At 40.5% G+C, this 13,467-nt stretch overlaps 1 protein-coding gene across 3 annotated transcripts in view; it reads left to right on the top strand.

The window, feature by feature from the left end:
• Window positions 1–268: 268 nt before the first annotated feature.
• Window positions 269–13,467, top strand: part of wipf2b (WAS/WASL interacting protein family, member 2b) — a 55,251-nt gene continuing 42,052 nt past the window's right edge. For 2 of the 3 annotated variants that reach the window (XM_059956388.1, XM_059956389.1), the window contains exon 1: window positions 269–522. The gene's annotated coding sequence lies outside the window, so the exon portion shown is untranslated. Of the gene's footprint in view, window positions 523–584; window positions 808–13,467 lie in introns of those variants that run through there. The other variant, XM_059956390.1, reaches the window with a different exon arrangement.

Here is a 13,467-nt window from a genome sequence, read left to right as displayed (position 1 = left end):
CATTCACAAGTACTCGTTCTTTATAATCCTTTAACCAATTATGCACCCCAGTCATCTGCAGAATTTCTGCACAAACAACAACGATAACATCAGGTTTGATATCGCCGTGAAATTTGTTGCTTTGCGGCAGCAGTGATCTTAAACCTGATTCTGATTCTGCTGCTGTTGTTGCTGGTTGTACAGAGGAGTGGCATTGTATTCCTCCGGACAGCAGGGTGCAGTGTAGCGCGCATCGGGCCGGCTGCCTGTGCACGAGCATGCCCCGTTGGGGGAGCGCGCTGCGGCTTCCATTTTGTTGGGCTCCTGTGTGGAGAAGGGAGGGAAGGAGAAGATTTCCGGGTTGTTGATGAGGAAAAAGTTGGAAGCAGCTTCGGCGCAAGAGAAGCGACCGCTGGAATCGAGGCGTTAGAGAGGTTGGAGAGTCTGGCGAGCATCGACCTGCGATCTTCTTCGCCGTTCGGCTCGCAATATTAACCGTGACCACCCCCTTCCCGGAGCTAGAGTATGTGACCGGGCAGCAAGGTAAGGAGTTGGGGGAAGGACTCGAAACCCGGCCCCAGAAGGCAGGGCCTAGGCCTTGGTGCATTTTAGGAGAGGAGGAGGAGGAGCTGCATTCCAAACACCGGGGTCGCAACTAATCAGGCGCTGCCACTCGCAGGAGAGCAATATCAACAGTAGATCCTCCCAAATTCTGGGTAGATTGGACGGGCAGGCACCTGGCTATTTGAGGCCCCTGCTTCAAGGAGGGCAGTCACTGGCGGAGAAAGGACCAAGGACTGTGAGGCAGGAGAATACCTGTGGATACAGGTAAATAATACAGGGGTCCAAACCTGCAGGTAATTCCCCATTCGATTGGTGGAAGGCAGGAAGAATTGCCCTGTTATTTTCTCCCTGCTAATCTCGGTAGCTGAACTTGTGAATGTTGGCTATAAAGTTAATTAAGCTTGAAGGAATTAGGCTGAGGAGGAGATGTAATTCTAGAATTTCAAATGGCATTGTCTGAATGCCATTTATTTGGGCTGCTGTAATTTCCAAAGGTTTGAGATGTTTGTTTTCCTGATCGCACTTTTTAAATGGATCTTTACGTTGTGGGGGTTTTGTTGGAACTGCATATTTTTGAAATAGATAAAAGCAGTCTTAATATGCTTAATTTTTAACGCTGAAAACAACTTGTTTATCTACAGGCATTAGTTTTGCAGTTCTAATAGGCATACATTTTCATAGTATAGACTTCATAAATCTGCTTGACTCAAACTATGTATCTTTTGTGGTCTGCTTGAATTCTGGTCTGAATAAAGATCTATTTCCTTTTTTTGGATGTTAAAAGAACTGATACTTCAGAAGATGATACTAACATTTCGTCTTTGGTTAAGGCCTAATACATTAAGAAAGTGTGAAAAATGTTAAACTGCAGATGTTGGAAATCTGAAATAAAATGAAAATGTATTGCACACACTCAACAAGAAGTGTAGTTTGAAACCATCAGATGTCCTAAAACAATGAGATATATGGAGCTATATTCTTTTACAGAATCATAGGAAATGTTAAATAGTCCTGGAAATTATACTGGTAAAACGATGCTAAGTTTGGGAAAATAATTGTGTTATATGTTTTGTGTGAAACTTTTTGCATGTAATTTATAAACTCAAAATCCAAAGTATTTTCTGAATTATACAGTAGAGCAATTAAAATAGTTGAAGCCCGAAAGTTCAAATCCATGATTGGTGAGTCGTGGGGTTGCGGCCTGAAGGTCAAAGTCCTTTGACTGGTTGAATCCTGGGGTAGATACCTAGAGGTCAGCAAAGCCAAAGGTTAAAGTTCAGAAGTCAGCAAATCCAGAGTTAGAAGCCCAAAGGTTGAAGACTGAAGTTGGCAAGACTAGGGGTAGAGGCCTGAAGGTTGAAGTCCTTAGGTCAGCTTGTCCGCAAGTCAGAGGCATGATGTCTGCAAGCATGGGCCAGGGACTGATAGTTGGAGGCCTGATATCTGCGAGTCTGGGTCAAGGACTGGAGGCCTGGGGGCAGCCCATCTGGGGTCGGAGCCTGCTGAGCAAGGGGCTTGTTTTGCTGTTGCTTGTGTTGTTCTGTTGGACGTGGTGAGCATGTTGGTGCTGGAATGTGTGGTGACACTTGCGGGCTGCTCTCAGCACATCCTTGGGTTGTGTTGGTTATTAACTCAAAAGGCCCATTTCACTTTGTTTTGATGTACATGTGATAAATAATTCAGAATTTGAAACTAGCTATCCCTTTAAAAGATATCTCTTCTAAAATATTAGACTCAGATTGAAGGCACAATTCCCAGTTTAACAATCCAGGTGACCAATTGGTTAATAGATTGCATTGCGTTAATTACATCTACCCTGATTGAAAGTTTTAATTGCTTATGGACTTGGATTAATAACTAAAACTGAGAGGGATTTGCTGTGGAGTAATAAGAAAAAGCAATTTGTTGAATTCTGTTTGAAATGTTGACAATGTGAAAATGAGTGGCTTGGACCTAAAGAGTAATGGGAAGAAAAAGTATAACAAAAATTATCCAGGTAGCATTTCTATTTAGCTTGTATAGGATGCAGATTCGCTTCCCATTTGGGCACATTACACTACTCAAACCTAGATAGTTCGAATAATCTGAGTTATAGACCCCAGGAATGTGCAGGGAATAGTTTTAATTGGCAAAAACTGGAGTTTGCTAGTACAGTTTATTTGTTTAGCAAGTAGAACAATCATCCTGTGAGAGCATTGAGTTGCAAGTTTATCTGAGAACTGAAGGGGTGGACATTCTCAGTCTGTACTTGCCTGTCCATCCGTCTGTTCCATTATTCAGATAGGACCTATGCTCGAATATCATTGACATCTTGGAGTACTGCAGAACAGCTTGGTTCAGGTGTTGGACTTGGATCTTCCATTGAGAATTGACTCAGTTCCAACCTTACATCCAACCTCATATTTGATTTGGCCCAAAAGAGATCCTCTTTTCTGTGCTTTCAGCTTTTGCTCACAGATGAATTAGAAACTGGGCAATAATTAAACAGTGGCAATGTGCAGATTTGAGTATTTGCAGACAAATAATATCAGAAGTAACTCTAAACTCACCATAAATCTGTGCCCATTGTTGTTATCATTCTTTCCACAATCTCAATCAGTTGCAGATAATGATCTTCATAAGCAGCTCCTTGCCTTTGTCCTGTAGGCTCTGAATCCTGTGTAATTCTCAAAACCAGTTTTCAAGTAGTAGTTGTTATTGCCAAGTGTAGGCAATCAGGCATCTCAAATATTTTACATGTCTGCCTTGAGTGTGACTTGTCCAATTTTTCTGAATGTCAACTTTTTTGATCCTGTATTCACATCAGTTTATCAACAACTTAATCCAGATTCTTGTGTGGAATTTAGTTTTTCTTTTAAATGAGTGACTGATTGTAATCCTTGCTTTTAGCTCCAATTTTCACTTTCTGTTGCTGCTGCTTTATAGCCGGATCATAAATCTGAGAACAGAGACCTGATTTTTTTTTGTCCAGGCATCTAGCTGTGAAGCATAGATCAAGAGCCAGGTTGCTTAACAAACACTTTTTTTTGAAAAGCCAATTTCAGTTGGGTTGGCAACAGAAAATTTAGCTGGAGTTCTTACTCCTGATTTTCCATAAATGTGTCTACGTGGGGAATGAGTGTGTCTCGACACCTATGTAAAATATAGCCACTAATATGAAGCATCTAGAGGGCAAGTGGCTTCTTTAGGCAAATAATTGGAGCTTTCAGGAAAGTTGTTGGGGGTGTGGAGGAGAAGGGAAGAACCTCAACTCATGACCCAATGTAGTAAACAATGACTAAAGCAGGGAGACTGTGGAAATAATGATTGAGACCTGAAGGAAATTAAGTAATATCCACGAATATGAAGCAGAAAGTACTGAGTGTGATATAACCTGTCACATTGCATCCAGGAGAGGGAAAGCAAAGGGCAGGAGAAGCAGAATTGCACAATATTGCTTCTATGCCCTGCCCTTTCTATGCAGTATTGATTCATTGACTGTTTACACTGTTAAGTAGAGCAGTTTTACTGCCGAGATCAACCTAGGAATGTATTGTTGATTCACTTCAGTTTGATAGACTTCTGTGGTGAATTTGGCACTGCAGCACCAACCCACCCACTTCGCAATTATTTAAAGACTGGGAATTCAAGCTGATAACCATTAGGTATAAAAACAGACTTGAGTAGGCAGTACTAACGGATGTATATAAGTAGAAGCAGAGTTTATTTCTGATGTTCTAAATCATATTAGAAAAGTCTGAAAGGTGCACCAAGATGGATTGTGTTAATTGCTGAATAGGGTGAAGATCTGATTTCCCTGACTGACATATTGCTGAGGTATAAGTGACAGCAGCCTTTGTCAGTGAATGTTATTAGCAAGCTACCTTGCTATCAGCTAAAACCAGCCTTATTCTTTGAAATTTATGCAGGCAGTTTCAACATAAGTTTGACCTTTAATTGGTTTTCTACCCCTCCCTGCAGCCTGAGGTGCTCAATGAAATCATAGCACCTGTCAGTGGCTGGCTATTGCAGGTTAGGAATTGCATCTGGAGGTTGTTAGTCTGCACTTGTTCACTCTCCTTTCGGTTTCTGTTTCTTTTTAATTAATGTTTATTTCTCAGTGAAATTAAAAACAGCAATTTCAGAGGTGGAAAATGTAGTGAAGTCCCTCCGTTTCCTCATGCTGTACTTATATGATTGTACTTTGACTCTGCTTTGAAAAGCGATCATTTAATGTATTTACTTATTGAGATTTAGCATGGAGTAGGCCCTCCAGCCCTTTGAACCGCACTGCCCAGCAACCCCCCGATTTAACCCTAACCTAATTGCGGGACAATTCACAATGACCAATTTACCTACCAACTAGTACGTCTTTGGACTGTGGGAGGAAACCTGTGCAGTCACAGGGAGGAGAACATACAAGTTCCTCACGGGCAGCGGCAGGAATTGAACCCTGGTCACCCTGGAATAAGGGTGCATATTGTAGCAATTACTAATAAATAAAATAGGACATTTCTCTGGATTAAGAAGCTTCCATCTAAGTAGTGTTTTGCTTATCTTGTATTACTGTGAAAAGACTATTTCTCAGTGAAAGTTTGGTTGTGTTGAATTGGACACTAGTCACTTGCCATTGGGTTGAGGAATGACTGTATTTGGGGGATGCCAAGCTAGATAAAATAAATTTAACATTCATAACAAACAATGTCATCATAGTTGGTGTACTCAGCTTAGCCATCAGCCTGAAAATTGCTATTTAATGCAAGGATCCAGTCATATTGCTGCATAGTTTCCTTGATATCTTTGAATGTAGTTAGTTCCATTTTGTATATAGATTATTTTAATACCAAGGTCAATGTTACTAAATTACAAATGCTCTGCTCAAGAACTTCAGCCGATTTGATTGAATGCAACAATATTGCAGACAACAGATGTCGCAAGTACTTAAATGTGTTGTATCCCAGTGCAAAAAAGGTTGGCGGAAGGTATCCTGTGCTGTCTAGGGGAACCAGCTGCATTATTGAAGCTGTAATTCATTCTCGGGTTGTTCTTCTGTCTAGTGTTGAACAAGTCTATTATTGGCAGGATTTTAAAGAGGTGGAAGAGCATGAGGCCTGATACCAGAAAAATAACTTAATGTCAACAAGACAAAGAATATGATTATTGACTTCAGGAAAACTTGCACCATTCACCCCCTCTCCCCCTTTACATCAGTGGTACAGCAGTGGAAATTGTGTGAGCAGTTTCAAAGTTCTGGGAGTGCACATCTCGTACAACTTCTCATGATCCCAGAACACATTGTACACAATCAGGAAAGCTCATCAGTGACTCTACTTTCTGAGGAGGCTGAAGAAAGCTGAACTATGCATATCCACATTTTTGTCATTCTCCAGATGCACAGTAAAGAGCATTCTAACAAGCTGTATCGCTGCTTGGTGCAGAAACTGCTCTGCAGCAGACAGGAAGGCTCTACAATGGGTAGTAGTCAAAACTGCCCAACACCTCACCAGCACCAGCCTACCCTCATCAAGGAGAAATACACGGAAATGTGCTGGAAAAGGGCCAGTAACATCATGAAGGATCCTCCCACCCTACTCATGGATTGTTTGCCCCACTCCCGTCAGGCAGGAGGCTACACAGCATCTACACCTGGACCACCAGACTCAAAAGCAGTTACTTTCCCCAAGCAGTGAGGCTGATCAACACCTCCACCCACTTACCCACATCTCCACACGGCCAACCACCACTACTTTATCATTTCCTGTCAGAGTTACCTTATGTTCAGACACTCCTGTTCCTAGCATCACTTTGTGTACGTTCAATCATTCTATGTATGAAGCTATCTCTCATATTTATATTGTGTCTGTGCGTGTGTTGTCGAGTTCTTTATCTTTTCTGTTTTTGTGCTGCATTGGATCCTGAGTAACAATTATTTTGTTCTTTGCATGTGTGTACATGAAATGACATTAAACTATCTTGATTCTTCAACTGATGAAGTACTTCCAGGCTCTGTTTGTTGGGGAAGATGGTTGCACCTATTGCACCCATTCACATTTCAGCAATTTTCCTGAATATGCATCATGGTCAGAGGATGGAGCGCACCTACAATGCACCTATTGATGATCAATCCACTCTCAATCAGTGTACCTTCTGCCCATATCAAAAGTGTCAACTCTGATTAGGTTTGCACCTCAAGTTATACTTCACTATAGAGAGGCTAATTTCCCTGTTTTGTATAATTTCTAATTCTGGAGCAGTGAGAAGCTAACATATCAAAGTTAGCCACAGACAATTTGGATTTTTATCTATTTTTTTGTTTGCTCCCAGTGTTTTCACCCCACACAAAAAGCAGCATCTGTAAACACTTCCATTGGCCACTGCTTTCAGACATGAAGCAGGGAATATCTGTCATATGCAGGGAGCACTCACAGGATGATGCAAGCCAAATATAAATTTTTCTGGTTTGGGAGCATAACTTAATCGTTACTGTAGTGACTTGAAGCACTAAGTGAGAAACCACACAGATGGATTTTTAACTGTATTATTTAACTCCTAGTTTTAATGCACACTTTTGTAGAGCTAACTAATGATCTTTTGAATTAGTTACTATTGGAGTATTGGCGATATTTTCTTGCAATTGGATTAAACATTACTGAAATATCTTGGGTTGCAGTGATGTTATATCCCTGCCTAAGCTGTCATGCAGGCATATTCAGCTTAAATCAACAATGTACAAGCTAAGCTGAATTGTGGAGACAGCAGTCTGAGAGAGAATTTGTGGGTGGAATTGTGCCTGGCTCTAAAAGTTGGTTAGAAAGAAGGGTTACTTATGAGTGTCCTGTACTCTTGTAAACAGCTCTGGTCTACCCCCTTGAAGGAAGAACACAATTGCAATAAATAGAACATTTGTTTGTGCCTAAAAGGATGAATTAAAAAAGAAAGAAATCTGCTGAAAAGGACAAAAAAAGGGCATCTCAGAATGGAAGGTTAGATTGTTGATTCAGAAGTTCAATGTTGGAAACTGAGTTTTAACTTTAATTTGTTTCAAAATATTTGTATTGATTAGAGCTATTTTGTAAGAAGGTAGGAAATAATAGGAGCAGACCAATCAGCCTATCATGATTTCTCTGCCATTTGATAAGATCATGGCTAATCTTTCTTTTACCACAGCACCATTTTTCCTGCACTAGTTTCAGGTTCCTTTTTTTTTCTTTGATTTCTGCTTTTAGATAATAATGAGCAGGTGTCCTTCCTTCAATGGGGTGGACCAGATATTCCAGATATAAGTTCACTAAGGCTCAATTTAGTTGCAGTTTTTATTTGGCTCCTCTTAGGATAAATACCATTATGCCTACATAACATGGGAAGAAAACATGGTAGCCATATCCCTTTACAGCATCAGCTTCCACTGAGTGGGGTTCGATTCCCTCCACTGTCTGTATTGAGTTTGTATGTTGTCCTCGTGACCCTGTGCGTTTCCTCTGGGTGCTCTGTTTTCCTCCCACATTTCAAAGTCATGCAGATTAAGACTAGTAAATTGTGGGGATGCTATGTTGGCACTGGAAGCATGGCGACACTTGCGGCTGCCCAGCATAATCCTTGCTAATTTGATGTAAATGATTCATTTCACTATATTTTTGGATGTCCATGTGACAAATAAAGCTAATCTTTTACCATTTGTCTTTTTAATTGATTGTTTAACTTCAAATGATTTGTGTATAAGGACCTATTGGCCTCTCAGCACCAATAACTTTCATTCTTTCACCATTTAAAAAAAATTCAGTTTTTCTATTTCCTCAACCAACTAAGATGTAAAAATAGTTTTTGCTTAGTCCAGACAATAAACACAATTAGACCTAGACATGTTTAAGTTTGTTAAATTCTCCTCTGTAAACTTGTAAAAATATTTTGTGCACTAATCTTTACAGGCAGCTTGCTCCAAGTGTCAAATGCTTTTACATCTACTTGATGGCTTAGTTGATTTGTTGAGTTGAAGAATCCCTGGTGTAATTACTGTGCTGTAGTAACTTTGCCGTCTTGGTCTTAGTTGGTTTCAATAATAAGGCAATTGCAGATGGCTTCATTAGGTATCTGATAACTCACTGTAAGTGTGTATGATAACTATGACTAAAGGTAGGTTTTTTAGACTGATTTTCCCCTTGTGTCAAATAAATTGGCAACACATTACATCAATTGTGTGTGATGTATGTTCAGTTTCATTCGAAACTTCGCAAGCAGTAATGGAAATGGAGGTGTTTGAAAACTGGGCATCCATAGTAAAGATGAGGTGGCCAGGGAACTGGTGAAGGAAATGCAAAATATTCCAGATGTAAGTGGGAATAGGCTAGAGCAGGGGTGGGCAAACTTTTTGACTTGAGGACCACAAAGGGTTCTAAAATTTGATAGGGGGGCCGGACCAGGAGCAGATGGACGGAGTGTTTTGGTAATACACCTCATAAGAGAAAATAAAATATCATGGGATATGTAGAAAACATGTGCTTTAATTTCAATTGAAAATGGACAAATGCATTACAACAAAATATGTCTTTGAAGTCCCATGGTATTTAGCTATTTATTGAAATGACTTTTAAAACACTGAAAATTAAATGAATAAAATACAGCTTTTTTTAAATAGTAACAGTTATTATTTTAAAGCACTGAAAATTCTGTTATCCTTCAAGATATTATCATCATCACTCTCCTCCTGACTGTCTTTATTTCAAAAACGGTAGGAGATGCAGGTCTACTTGTCCTGCTCTTTCTTATTCAATTGTCCCCTGTGCCAAAACTCAACAACGACCCGCACAATGACAGAACAATGAGAGCGCGCCAGTATGCGGAGCGCGTTTTTTATTTTGAGAACGTACGTGCACCTGCGCACTACTCATGTCCATCACTTAACAGAAATGACATGTAACATGTAAGGCTTATTGAAAAAAATATTTTCAAATGCATTTTTTACATACCACAACAAAGAAACTTATTTTTAATTTCAGTGGGAACAGTGTTGTTGGTCTCCCTTTTTAGCCAGCGCATCAAAGTCTGGATTTAGTTTTGTTGTGGCGATTCTCAGGATGGATCTGAGGTGTTGGTCAGTTAACTTGGATCTGTGGCTGGCTTTGTTGATGTTCATGACGCTGAATGCCTGTTCACACAAATAGGTCGAGCCAAACAACGCCAGCATTTTCTGTGCCATCCTCCGGAGGTTTGGAAACGCCTCTTTACCAAGTGAAGCATAAAAGTCATTCAGTTTAAGAGAGTTGAACTTCTCTTTTAAGACGGGGTCAGACTGAAGGTCGATCAGTTCCAGCTGTAGCTCCTCTGGTGCTGTTTCAGGATCTTGTGACGGGACAGGCCACCAACTGAAGTGACTTGTCAATTTTTTCAAAATCAGAAAAGCGACGGCAGAATTCTCTGTGCAGCGCATCCAGTGACTCGCTGTATTTTTTCACATTTACGCCGGCCTCTTCCAGCGTGGCTAGTGTGGGAAAATGAGTGAATAACTTATTCGAAATTTGCCTGGAGAAAAAAGCCAGCTTGGATTTAAAGGCTTTCACGTTTGTGAACATGTCATGCACAAATTGATCCTTCCCCTGTAGCTTCACGTTCAGTTCATTCATGTGTGAAAATATATCCACAGCAAACGCAAAGTCACAAAGCCAGCTCTTGTTGCTCAGCTCAGGAAATTCGCCGGCCTTCCTCAGTAACTCCAAAAATGCACCGATCTCCTCTTTGAGCTCCCATACTCGTTGAAACACTTTGCCCAAACTTAACCAGCAGACACGGGAGTGATAAAGTAGGTCCTGGTGATCCGCATCAGTTTCCTCCAGGAACGTGATGAACTGACGGTGCTGAAGTCCCCTTGCACGTATAAAGTTGACAAGTTTTACGACAGGATTCACAACATGATTCAGCTGTAATACCGATTTACATAGAGATTCCTGGTGGATGATGCAGTGAAGGAAAATAACATCCTGGTCAGGATTTTCATCTTTCACTTTATTCTGTATTCTCCTCAGCAGGCTGACATTTTTCCCCGTCAAATTAGGAGATCCATCTGTGGTGACGTTGATAAGTTTACTCCAAGGGAGCTTCATATTTTCGATGACAGCAGACACCCAGTCATACAAGTCCTCTCCCCGTGTTTTTCCTTTCAGAGACTCCATTGTCAAAAACTCCTCCCGTTATTTCAAAAGTATTGTTAATTCCTTGGATAAAAATGAGGAGCTGAGCAGTGTCTTTTACATCGTTGCTTTCATCCAGTGCTAATGAATATAACGTGAACGACTCTGCCTTTTTATTTAAGTCGCTGGTTATATCTTCATCTATCAGTTCCATACGGCGAGTCACTGTCCTGCGTGATAAACTGATTTTTTCAAATTTGTCTTTGTTCTCCGGATACAATACACCTGCTGTCTCCACCATACATTCTTTTAAAAACTTGCCTTCAGACAGAGGCTTGCTGGCCTTTGCTAATTTGAATGACAGCATAAAACTCGCCTTGGTACTTGAGTCATGAATGGCAGTTTGACGGTGAAAAAAATTTTGTTGAGCCTGTAAATTAGCTGCCAACCTCTGAGCATTAGCTTCCCGTTCTTTCGTTGACTGGTCGCTAGCATAGTTGGCATGTTTTGTGGCAAAGTAACAGCTGATATTATATTCTTTAAAAACCGCCACAGTCTCTTGGCATATCAGGCATACAGCAGTTGATCTGTGTTCGGTAAAAAGATATTTAGTTGTCCACTCCTTATTAAACACCCGACATTCTCTATCCACTTTTCTTTTCTTAGCTCCACTCATCTTTACAGAAGGGGTGAGAGGTTGTAGCGGTGTGCTACACGCAGCGCTAAAATTATGACACGGAGTCGGTAACTGCAGTCGAAGGAAAAAACTTTATTCGAAATCCCCAGCCTCACTTTTAAGCATCCCTCAACCTGCACCCCGTAGCGCAGAGGCTCCAAAGCTCTGTGCTCGCAAATCCCCGCAGGCTATTTCCCTTAGCCGGAATGCTGGCTAATTGTGAGCCAGTTCGGATGTGCCAGGAAATGGGTCACCACAAGGTTACAAAGTAAAGCGCAAATGTGGAGTAATATGCTGCACCTCAACAAAGGTCAATGTATATAGAGTGCGTCATCTATTGGGAAAACGCCAGAATTGTGGGGAAAAACGTTAATAAGGTTTATTAATATAATTTCATCAAGTTCTGCGGGCCGGATTAAAAAGCTTAACGGACCGCATATGGCCCGCGGGCCGTAGTTTGCCCATGCCTGGGCTAGAGTCAGAGTATGAGAAGGTGGGTTCATTGCACATCAGATTCCAACTGCATACAGTATGGATTGTATTTTCCTCATACCACTCATAATTTTCTTTCTCCTTATTTTTTTTACCTGTGACCTTGAGTAGTCAACCTATCCACCAGAAAGAACACTCACTGGTCATTCAGTCCAGGCCCTGACTGCACCCATTTTATTTCCCTATCATTTTCTTCAAACAATGCCAGCATCCCAAACCTGTTCTTGTCATTCCAATCTCTCATTGTTTAAATCTTTCTGAACCTTCTCTAAGGCTCCACATACTTCCTATAATGTGGTGACCAGTATTGAACAAGGTCCTTAAGTTGAGAATTAATTTGAGTTGTTTGCTAAAGCTAGAGTTGAACATAATTTCCTTTTATATTCTTTGTTTTCTATTAGTGAAGCCCAGAACTGTTTGCCTTATTGCTTGTTCAGAGAAGTGCCTAGATCCCAATTCTCCTGCTATTCTTCTGGAATAGTTTTCTTAATTCTGTGTTATCTATCTATCTTCCTATTAAGTTGCAGTAGTTCACATTTCTGCACAACTTCATGAGGATGAAGCAGGGATACCAGTTTTCTGTGAAATTCAATTAATTAGAAACTTTGTTTATTGCAGTTTGTTCAAAATGGTGTAAACAAACCTTATTGATGATAGAGTTGTGCCAAAATAATGTTCCCCTCTCCCTCCTGATTCCCACCTCTTACTCTTCCCTTGACCTGGTTTTATCTGCTCATCATCCCCTCTCCATCTGCTTCCACCCATAACCCACCAGCTTCTATCCCATCCCCGACCCCTTCTTACTGCTGTATGCTGGCAATATTTCCTGTGCCCTCTGTCCTTATCCAGATTCTTGATTCATGAAAATATCAACACCTTTTGCTCCCATAGATGCTGCTTGGCCTTTGTGTTCTGATTTTTTGTTCCAGATTCTGGCATCTGCAGTCTTCTGTGAAAATAACTGACTTGATATTTGACATTTGGGGTCCAAGTCTTAAAAATGGGAAGATTGCATTTCATATTAAATTGTATAACATCATTGATTAGCTATTTCCATTGTGCATGGAGAGACTTTTAAGTTTATTTAGATTGCAAGTTTGGGGTTGTTTTCTCATCACTGGCTTGATGGAACTGCAACATTCGAGACAGGACCCAATTTATAATGGATTATTTTGAACTAGTTTAAAAGCAGTCTCAAGTCCAGTTCACAATTGCATAGGTATACTCTGAATATCATTTACGTTTGATTAGTTGGCCTGATTTTAATTTAAATATTCAGTAGGACAGCTGTGTCTTAAAGTGTGCATGTGGGTCTGTTATTGACAGAAATGATGCACTCTACTGTTCTACATCTGCCATTAGTCAAATGAAAAAGAGCCGGCAGTTGTAGTTTGATTGCTTCATTAGAGCAATGAACAAATCTCATGTGACATATAGATCGAACTGGAGCTGTGGGACACATCAAAACTCACACTTGAGGTGCCTGACTGTTCATGGATCACACCACTGGAGGTGACCTAGGTTATTACATAATCTTTTCTAACATTCTAGTATTTGATAGAAGTGCAGATGAATTCCTCTTAAATCTGACAAGGATTTGTGATTAGGGCTGAAATATACTTAATGGTAAAAGAAGCTATCCTTATATAAGCACTC

The sequence above is a fragment of the Hypanus sabinus genome, chromosome X1 (genome assembly GCF_030144855.1).
Source record: "Hypanus sabinus isolate sHypSab1 chromosome X1, sHypSab1.hap1, whole genome shotgun sequence".
NCBI lineage: Eukaryota > Metazoa > Chordata > Chondrichthyes > Myliobatiformes > Dasyatidae > Hypanus > Hypanus sabinus.
Note: the sequence above shows the minus strand (reverse complement) of the source record. Positions and strands in the feature narration are given on the sequence as shown.